Source organism: Bos indicus x Bos taurus, unplaced genomic scaffold, assembly GCF_003369695.1.
Source record: "Bos indicus x Bos taurus breed Angus x Brahman F1 hybrid unplaced genomic scaffold, Bos_hybrid_MaternalHap_v2.0 tig00003508_arrow_arrow_obj, whole genome shotgun sequence".
Taxonomy (NCBI): Eukaryota; Metazoa; Chordata; class Mammalia; order Artiodactyla; family Bovidae; genus Bos; species Bos indicus x Bos taurus.
Genome location: NW_020867689.1, coordinates 16,560 through 26,814, shown reverse-complemented (window position 1 = coordinate 26,814; position 10,255 = coordinate 16,560). Strand labels below are relative to the sequence as shown.

The following is a 10,255-nucleotide window of genomic DNA, read 5'->3' as shown; positions in this document are numbered from 1 at the left end:
TACACACTGAAATGATAATATTTGGGGTGTGTTAAAATAAAATATATTACAGGTAATTTCACCTACTTCTGCTTTTACTCAACGTGGCTACTGGAATCTGAATTACATTTGTGACAAACCTGATGTAACTGATACACACGGAACACTGCATTCCCACTGACACATATTATTTTCAAGAGCCCAATGAACATATAACAAAAAGAACATGTACTGGGCTATTAGGAAAGCTCGAATTATTTCAAAAGACTGAAATAATGCAGAGTATACTTAGGGACTGCAATGGGCTGACAGTTTATGGGCCCTCAAACTTCACCCCGCACGTGGTGATGATCCCAGGAGGCAGGCACTCTGGGAGGGGTCAGGCCAGGAAGGAATGGGCTCCCGTGCTGCGAGGACAGGGAGAAGCAGCAGGCAGTCTAGGAACCAGGAAACATGACTCACCAGACGTGGCACCTGCTGATGATCTTGGGACTCCCCAGCCTCCAGGACTACAAGAAACAACTTTCTGTTGTTTATCAGCTAGTCTACGGGATTTACAACAGTAGCCCAAAAAGACAGGGCTCTTTGATAGTGAAAAAGACAGGGCTCTTTGATAGTGAAGGACAGGGAAGCCTGGCGTGCTGCAGTTCATGGGTCACAAAGAGTCGGACATGACTTAACGAATGACCACCACCACCACCACCACCACGAGTTGATCTGAGTTAAGACTAAAACGGAACTCATGGCTTAGGCTATTTAGTCTGTTTCACACAGGCCAAAATGACTCATATATTTTAAAGTATTTATCCAAAAGTGCCCCTTGATAGCATTTTACAGCCTGTACATAATAGGATGAATAATTTAAAATAAATTTAATAGTCTATACTTCTAAAATATAATATTTCAAAATATTTTCCTATAAGAGACTTTGAATATTTTTTCAGTAACTCTCCCTCTTTCCCTCTATGACAGGCACTGAACAATGTTGAAGAAAAATCAGTTTGGTGCTAGGAAGTCACAGGCAGGATACCCGTGCGCTCCGGGCCTGGGGGCTGGGCTGAGGGGTGCGGAGGTCTCGGCGCCCTCCCACCCCTGGCCACTCCAGACCCGGCCGCGCTCGCTGAGCAGGGCCTCCCCCCCATCCCCCTGATCCCATTCGCTGCTCATGCCCGCGCGGCCCCAGAGGTGTCGGTCTTCGGGGCCTGCTGCCTCCCAACCCCCGCGGCCCAGGGGCCTCTGAACCTCCTGCGGGCCCAGGCGCAGCGAAACTTGAGCGCCCAACTTGCGCGGCACCTGTCCGGTGCCCAAACCCACCAGAAGCCAGGGAGGCGCGGTCGACTGGAGCGCCTCAGCCCCGCCCCTTCGCACTACCGAGGCCCCCCTTTGCCCCCACGCCAAGCCCTCCACCTTCCTGAGAGAGCAGACGAGCCACAGGCAGGCACACAGACAGACACACAGACACTCGCACGCACCCACGCCAAGGGAGACAGCTGGCCTGCGCAAGCTCCTCAGCCAGAGCCAGAGCGCCTGGGAGAGGCCGGGGCCAGACGAACGGGCCGGCGGCTGGCTGTCAGGAGATACAGAGGCAGAAATACATGAAGATTCCGAGACAGACTCCAAGAAAGCAAGAGGAGATACACACACACACACGCACATACTTGAGTGTGGTCTTTGGAAATACTTGTGTTCGTAGTTGCTGGGTTGAGCCCAACTTTGATACGACCCATGGACTGCGGCCCATCAGGCTCCTCTGTCCGTGGCATTTCCCAGGCGAGGATACTGGAGTGGGTTGCCATTTCCTTCTCCGGGGGGATCTTCCCGCCCCAGGGATCAAACCCCAATCTCCTGCGGGCGGATGCCTTGCCATCTGAACCAGGACATTGCTAATTCCCTAGGCAAAATACAAAGAATAGAGCTCGTGTTCTACTAAATGGAAAGATGATTTCAGAAACAGAAGCTGTCCTTTGTTGGTGTCTTTGAATCTTTATGTAGTTTTCGTTGATTTTTACTCCTAAGGCTACTTGAACAAGGCAAGAGAGAAAACCCCGGAATTGAAAAGCAATTGACGTTTTTGAAAGAAACATGTGCAGGTGAAGCTCTCTTCCTTTTTGAGAGATGGTTAAATGCAAAATCTTGATTCAACACATATGACTTTTGTGCACTTTATTTCAAATCTCGATGACGAACCCCTAAGGCGTCCAGGAAGAAAGGAGTAGAGGGGCAGACAAAAAGAGCAACCTTTCCCCTTGGTGCCATCTCAACCAGCTGCTTAGTTCCTTCATCTCAAGGACTATCATCTGGGCTTCTCTGGTTTCTCTGATTCTTGTTTCGGGGACCGTTTCTAGTCACAAGGCTGTCAACAGTGGGGGTGGGGTGTGTGTGGGGGGGGGCGGGGTGGGAAGCCCTTCTTTCCATTCCACATGAGACCCAGTGGACAATCCAGGCCTTGCCCCCTGCATTGAGTGTGCAGCAACAATATCAACGGTCATGCGGGTTCACAACGCGTATTCCTGGAATCCACTCCGTTGGCTACTGACTGTGTGTGGTGGTGGTCTGGAACCTAGACCTGGAAGCTTTCTGGATGATTGCAAATGACACCAAAGTCTGAGGACGATGGAAGAATATGGAGGCTCCCGAAGGAACTAAAAGCAGAAGTAGCCTATGGTTCAGCAGTCCGACTCCCAGGCATAGATCCACCCACAGTATAAGTGAACAAGATAGATGCCCCGTTTGGGCACATCTATCTTTGCATGCATGCGCGCGCACATGCGCATGCGTGATCGCCTGCAAGGCAGGGGTGTGGCGGGGGCTGGGGCTATGGCTGGAGTCGTTGCAAGTCCCGGGATTGCCTGAGGCAAGCCAATGGAGCCCCAGATGGAGACGGGACTGCCGGTCGTCGGGTGTCCTGGAAGCCGAATGCGAATGCGGAGGGGCTCGCAGGCCGCGCGGAGGCAACCCAGGTCTGCAGCGGGAGTCGGGGCCCCGGCCACCCGCTCCCCACGCCCCGGGAGGGGCTGGGGCTGCGGAGGGGATCCAAGAATCGTGTTTCATCGCCACAATACGAGTGCGCATTTCTAACGTGAAGGTCTTTATTTGTCATGTTGAACGTTGTTTTTGCTGAAAGAGTTTGGGGTCGGGGTCGGGGTCGGGGACGGGGACGGGGACGGGGACGGGGTCACAAAAGGGGTTTCTCCTGGGGCTGCGGAGGGGATCCAAGAATCGGGACGCGCGGCGGGGGCTAAAGGACCTCTTCTGGTAGGCAAAAAGCCTTGAGCACCCGGGATTCCCAGGTGGTCTCCCATCCAAGATACTAACCAGGCCCGACCCTGCTTAGATTCCGAGATCAGACGAGATCGGGCTCCTTCAGGCTGATACGGCCGGAGACGGAGGCGGTTGGCGTGGGGCGCCCGAAGAGCCTTGCGCTTCGCCTCCCTTTCGCTCTGCCCTGCAGGTCGGGCCAACGGGCCGCACCTCTCGTCGGGGGGCGTGCTGTACTTGAGCCGCACGACCCGCGACCGGACTCCAGCCTGCTGACGCCGGCCCGCCCCCCGAACACCGCCAACACCAGACCAGCAAGTGCCTGGCCGGGCCCGGGGGCCCGAGGGGCTTCCAGGACCCCCCATTGACCGGGAGGGTGTGCGTGCATGCGCGCTCGCGGGGCCTGGGGGCTGGGCAGAGGGGTGCGGAGGTCTCGGGGCCCTCCCACCCCCGGCCACTCCAGACCCGGCCGTGCTCGCTGAGCGGGGCCTCCCCCCCCCCTCCCCGCCCGATCCCAATCGCTGCTCAGGCCCGCGCGGCCCCAGAGGTGTCCGTCTTCGGGGCCCGCCGCCTCCCAACCCCCACGGCCCAGGGGCCTCTGAACCTCCTGTGGGCCTAGGCACAGCGAAACTTGAGCGCCCAACTTGCGCGGCACCTGTCCGGTGCCCAAACCCACCAGAAGCCAGGGAGGCGCGGTCGACCCGAGCGCCTCAGCCCCGCCCATTCACACTACCGAGGCCCCCCTTTGCCCCCACGCCAAGCCCTCCACCTTCCTGAGAGAGCAGACGAGCCACAGGCAGGCACACAGACAGACACACAGACACTCGCACGCACCCACGCCAAGGGAGACAGCTGGCCTGCGCAAGCTCCTCAGCCAGAGCCAGAGCGCCTGGGAGAGGCCGGGGCCAGACGAACGGGCCGGTGGCTGGCTGTCAGGAGATACAGAGGCAGAAATACATGAAGATTCCGAGACAGACTCCAAGACGGCAAGAGGAGATACACACACACACACACACACACACACACACACACACACACTTGAGTGTGGTCTTTGGAAATACTTGTGTTCGTAGTTGCTGGGTTGAGCCCAACTTTGATACGACCCATGGACTGCGGCCCATCAGGCTCCTCTGTCCGTGGCATTTCCCAGGCGAGGATACTGGAGTGGGTTGCCATTTCCTTCTCCGGGGGGATCTTCCCGACCCAGGGATCAAACCCCAATCTCCTGCGGGCGGATGCCTTGCCATCTGAACCAGGACATTGCTAATTCCCTAGGCAAAATACAAAGAATAGAGCTCGTGTTCTACTAAATGGAAAGATGATTTCAGAAACAGAAGCTGTCCTTTGTTGGTATCTTTGAATCTTTATGTAGTTTTCGTTGATTTTTACTCTTAAGGCTACTTGAACAAGGCAAGAGAGAAACCCCGGAATTGAAAAGCAATTGACGTTTTTGAAAGAAACATGTGCAGGTGAAGCTCTCTTCCTTTTTGAGAGATGGTTAAATGCAAAATCTTGATTCAACACATATGACTTTTGTGCACTTTATTTCAAATCTCGATGACGAACCCCTAAGGCGTCCAGGAAGAAAGGAGTAGAGGGGCAGACAAAAAGAGCAACCTTTCCCCTTGGTGCCATCTCAACCAGCTGCTTAGTTCCTTCATCTCAAGGACTATCATCTGGGCTTCTCTGGTTTGTCTGATTCTTGTTTCGGGGACCGTTTCTCGTCACAAGGCTGTCAACAGTGGGGGTGGGGTGTGTGTGTGGGGGGGCGGGGTGGGAAGCCCTTCTTTCCATTCCACATGAGACCCAGTGGACAATCCAGGCCCTGCCCACTGCATTGAGTGTGCAGCAACAATATCAACGGTCATGCGGGTTCACAACGCGTATTCCTGGAATCCACTCCGTTGGCTACTGACTGTGTGTGGTGGTGGTCTGGAACCTAGACCTGGAAGCTTTCTGGATGATTGCAAATGACACCAAAGTCTGAGGACGATGGAAGATCTTCACATTTCTGCAAGAGCCACACACCTCCAGAAGGAACCACAAGACTTGCCTGAAATGGTCAAGGTATAAGTATTGGACTCAACGTTGGAAGGTCTCCACCTTTGCTATGGAAGTCAAACGATTTTTCTTTGTAGTGAAAATGAATCATACTGAACGTTCACATACTTCTAGAGCATTTGAAAAGCCCTAACTTGTAGAAATCTGCTGTACGAGTTCCTTGAAAGCAAGAACCTATATTTATGGATACGTATTAATGCCTTATATTTTGCCTTGAGTATAGTGTACACATCAACCCAGGAAAGAAAGAATTCAATCGCCAAATATACAAAGAGATCAAAAGTGCCGAGCCAAGTGACACCTTCAGGCCTCCAAGAGCTTTTCTGTCTTTCACACACTAAGTAAATACTGAGCACCTACGATGAGCTAAGAGGCGTGTAATAAATTTCTGGAAATAGAATGCGGAGAGAAGAAGACACAGAGTTCCTGCTTTCACTGAGAGGAATTTAATGATACATCACAGCCAGATCCTTTGAAAACTTATTGTGGGACCTGTTCCCTCACCAAAACCTGGGTGTCAGCAAAGGCTTTTCAGAGTAACAATTCATTTGTGATCCATAGGTTGAACCTACGTAAACCAGGGTTAAGATGCAGGAAGAATTTCACGCAGGGAAAATAGCATCTTGGAAGGCTATGTGACCAGGGAAACTTAGGACATTCTAGAAATGAAAAATGCCCTATGGGATGGAAGCCAAAGCGTGCAGAGGGCATTCCAGTGAAAAGACATCAGAGACAAACCTCGGGAAGAAGCAATGAAGGGATGTGATCATATATTCAATATGATGGGAAAATCCAAGAGCAGTTGTGGCAGGGAGGTGATAGAATTACATCTGCATTTCCAAAAGTTCATCTTGCTCCATAACACTAATGATTGGAGCGACTCAACTGCAAATTACAAGGAGGGACCACTTCCTCGAATCCGAATGGTCCTCATTGCAAAGTCTATCAATAACAAATGCTAGAGAAGATGTGGACCAAAGGGAACTCTACTCCACATGCAGACTGTGTGGGTGAATTCTCTAAGAAATTACGGGAAGAAGTGCTCCATCTTGTTTATTGCATTGTGTTTAGGGGAACTAATTTGGAATTAGTGGAGCCCATTTCTCAGTATATTATTTCCAAACTAGGCAACTATAATTACAGTCTGATAAGATGGAACTCAAATAACTTCTGAATGTTAATTTATTTTGAAAGAGGAAATAATCTTGCAAGAGAAATATAGACAAACAGGAAAAGCATAGTTGTCAATATATTAACCTAGAGATGCTTCAAATATTGTTTAAGAAATATGAAAGTTTCATGGAGTATTTCACATGAAGGAATTATTTCCTCTTAAAAGTCAAAAGGGCTTCCCTGGTGGCTCAGAGGTTAAAGCATCTGCCTGCAATGCAGAAGACCTGGGTTTGATCCCTGAGTCAGAAAGATCCCCTGGAGAAGGAAATGGCAACCCACTCCAGTATTCTTGCCCGGAGAATCCCATGGATGGAGGAGCCTGGTGGTCTACAGTCCACGGGGTCGCAAAGAATCAGATACTACTGAGCAACTTAACTAACTTAAAAGTCAAAAAGGATTATGAGTCCACTCATAAAAATGATTTGTTCTTCAGTTTTATCATGAATTACCTGACTAAAGGATGATTATTTATTGTATTATTCCTTCAAAATTATAGCACATTGTTCACTTTCCAGATTTTTATTTAATTGATATTTATTTAACATTGACTCTGTGCCAGCACTGCAAAACCCACCCACACACCCTACACCAATTTTGTGATTTCATTAGAAACCACTTAATCAAGCAAATTCTATAGTTACCTCTATTTTACATCCTAAATTGGCACATTATATGTCACCCTACTTAACACTATTAAGATTATCTCTTTTTTTAAAACTCTTGATAAATATAATTCCTTGCTTCCTCACAAAATAATTTAAATTATATAAAAACTGGAACTTTGTCTAATTTATCACTGTATTCTTAGCTCATAGAAGAATATTAGTACTAGATAGTCAAAGACTCGTATTAAATGAAAATGATTTCAGTGGGTCTCAAAATAACTTGTCTTTAAAAGGCATTGGTGCCATTTAAAGTAGATATTAGGTTTCCATTTTCTCATCAATGATTCGTTTCATTGGTTTTGTCATTTCAGATCACTTTCTTGAACATCAGATCATGGAAGATAGAAATAATGTTACTGAATTTATCCTCTTAGAACTTTCTATGGACAAGAAAGTCCAGATCCTCTGCTTTTTATTTTTCTTATTCTGTTACCTGGCTATTTGGTTGGGGAATTTGATCATTGTGATTTCTATTACATGCAGTCAGCTAATCACCCAGCCCATGTACTTCTTCCTTAACTGCCTTGCACTCTCAGACCTCTTCTACACCTCCACTGTGACACCCAAACTCATGACTGACTTACTGATGGAGAAAAAGGCCATTTCCTATAAAAACTGCATGACACAGCTTTTCACCACCCACTTCTTTGAGGGGGGATTGAGGTCTTCACCCTCACAGGGATGGCCTGTGACTGCTATGTGGCCGTCAGCAAACCTCTCCACGACGCCATCACCATGAACAGGCAAAAACGTCACTCAATTCTCATAGCGTCGTGTGCAGGGGGACTTCTTCATTCTCTTGGTCTCTTTCTTCTTGCGATTGTTTGACCTTTCTGTGGCCCCAGTGAAATAGATCACTATTTCCGTGATGCATATCTTTTGTTGAAACTAGCCTGCACTGATACTCACAAAATTGGCTTTTTTGTCATTGCCAGTTCTGGCTTGATGGGACTGGTGCTCTTTGTGGTTTTGATGGCCTCCTACACTTTGATTCTGTATAATGTGTGCACATATTCTGCAGAAAGCCACCATAAAGCACTTTCCACCTGTAGTTCCCACATCACAGTCCGTGATCCTCTTTTTCACACCTGTCATCTTTGTTTACATTAGACCTGCCACAACATTACCAGAAGATAAAGTGTTTACGCTCTTCTACACAATTATTGTCCCCATGCTCAACCCGCTTATCTACACACTTAGAAACATGGAGATGAAAAATTCCATAAGAAGAGTTTGGTGCAATAAAAGGTTCTGGGAAGGGAACTTAATGATCTGAAGGTCATTCGTCTGACGCCAGTGACTGTCTTCTCATCACTCCCTCTGTTGCTGATTCTCTCCTGCTAATGGGAAAATCAGTCAGAATGTGTAAAAGCCAAGCCTCCAACAACAGCTTGCCTTCAGTGATTCCTTCTTTATTTTCCTCTCAATGTGTTTTCCTTGATTTCACTTTTCACTAATAATCCCCTTTGTTTAAAAAAAAAAAGAAAGAAAAGAAAAGAAAACTTTTTACAGAGTAAAAACACAGTGAAAAGTCTGGAGGGAGAGTGATCCTGCCTGTATTGAAGGCTAAACCTGGGGGAGACTTCGCTCTCAAAATACTTGGCCTCAAGGTATAAAAGGTAATAATATGTTAAAAGGTAAAAGACAGTTGAAGAATCCACCTGCTAATGCAGGAGACACAGGTTCAATCCTTGGGCTAGGAAGATCCTCTGGAGAAGGAAATGGCTACCCACTCCAGTGTTTTTGCCTGGGAAATCCCATGGAGAGAGGAATCTGGTGGGCTACAGCCCATGGGGATGCAAAACAGCTGGACATGATTCAGCGACTAAACAAAAACAAAAAGGCAGTTATAGGAAAATAAGAACAATCACATACTGCAAACTCCTTTCTGAGCTATATACCTAGCCTCGTATCCTACAACTCTAGATTTCTTTTAATCAAGTACCTAGAGATCTTTTTGTGTGTATTTGTGAACTGTGATTATTTTACTTAAGTGAAATGAATATGTAGATCTAAATACAACATAGTGTAAAGTCCAGCCTTATAGTCTACATGGCAAGTCTTACAGTCTGAAAAGCAAGTCACTGTGTGATCTGTTTGTGAAGTAACATTGTAAGTATTGGGGAAAATATATACAAACTCTTGCTATTTTAACTGGGTTTGATATTAAGTATACATGATCAAGGAATAAATAAACTACCACTGACTTTGCTACAAAAAAGAAGAAAATATAAATCCTTTAGTTCCTCAAAATAGATGATTTATCTCAAAGTAAAAGACTTTCACTTCGTATCTAATTTCAAGTGTAGAATAATCCTAAAATAATATTTGACAAAATATAGATCAGACTCAGTGATGGGAATATATATATTCTGCTGCTGTGCTTAGGTGTTTCTGACTCTGTGGCCACATGGACTGTAGCCCACCAGGCTTCTCTGTCCATGGGGATTCTCCAGGCACAAATATCAGAGTGGGTTGCCATGTTCTCCTCCAGGGGATCTTCCCAAGCCAGGGACTGAACCCAGGTCTCCCATACTGCAGGCAGACTCTTTACCAACTGAGCCATCAGGGAAGCCCAAGTATACTGGAGTGGGTAGCCTATCTCTTCTCCAGGGGATTTTCCTGACCCAGGAATCAACCAGAGGTCTCCTGCATTGCAGATGGATTCTTTACCAGGTGAGCTACCAGGGAAGTCTAATGTGTATACATCCATACCTATAGGATTTTCATGATTTTCTAGTGCAAAGTATACATTTTGTTTGAAATACATTTTTAAGATTGCTGCATTTTCTTATGAAAATGTGCACAGTTTTGGATATAAAGTGTAACTATTGATAGTATAGATTTGTATTCTATATAATGAGTTAAACTATATTTAATACTATAGATTTATTTTAGGTAATAGGATATTTTCTAATGTTTCTCTCTCAAATAATGTAATATTTTTTAGAATTAATAGGAAAGATTATGAATTTTAAAGAATCATATTATTAATATGTCATAAAAATGTTGTTAACTGTTCTCCACACAAAGATAGGCCATATTAATATTTGGCTATATTATGTGTGTGTCTCCTTCAGAATTTTCCACAGTTTATTGTGATCCACACAGTCAAAGGC

General features: G+C 46.9%; 2 pseudogenes; one reads left to right on the top strand and one right to left on the bottom strand.

Annotated features, from left to right (window-relative positions):
* Nucleotides 1–3,244: 3,244 nt before the first annotated feature.
* LOC113889096 lies at nt 3,245–3,364 on the bottom strand (annotated as a pseudogene).
* A 3,411-nt stretch (nt 3,365–6,775) lies between these two features.
* LOC113889093 lies at nt 6,776–10,255 on the top strand (annotated as a pseudogene).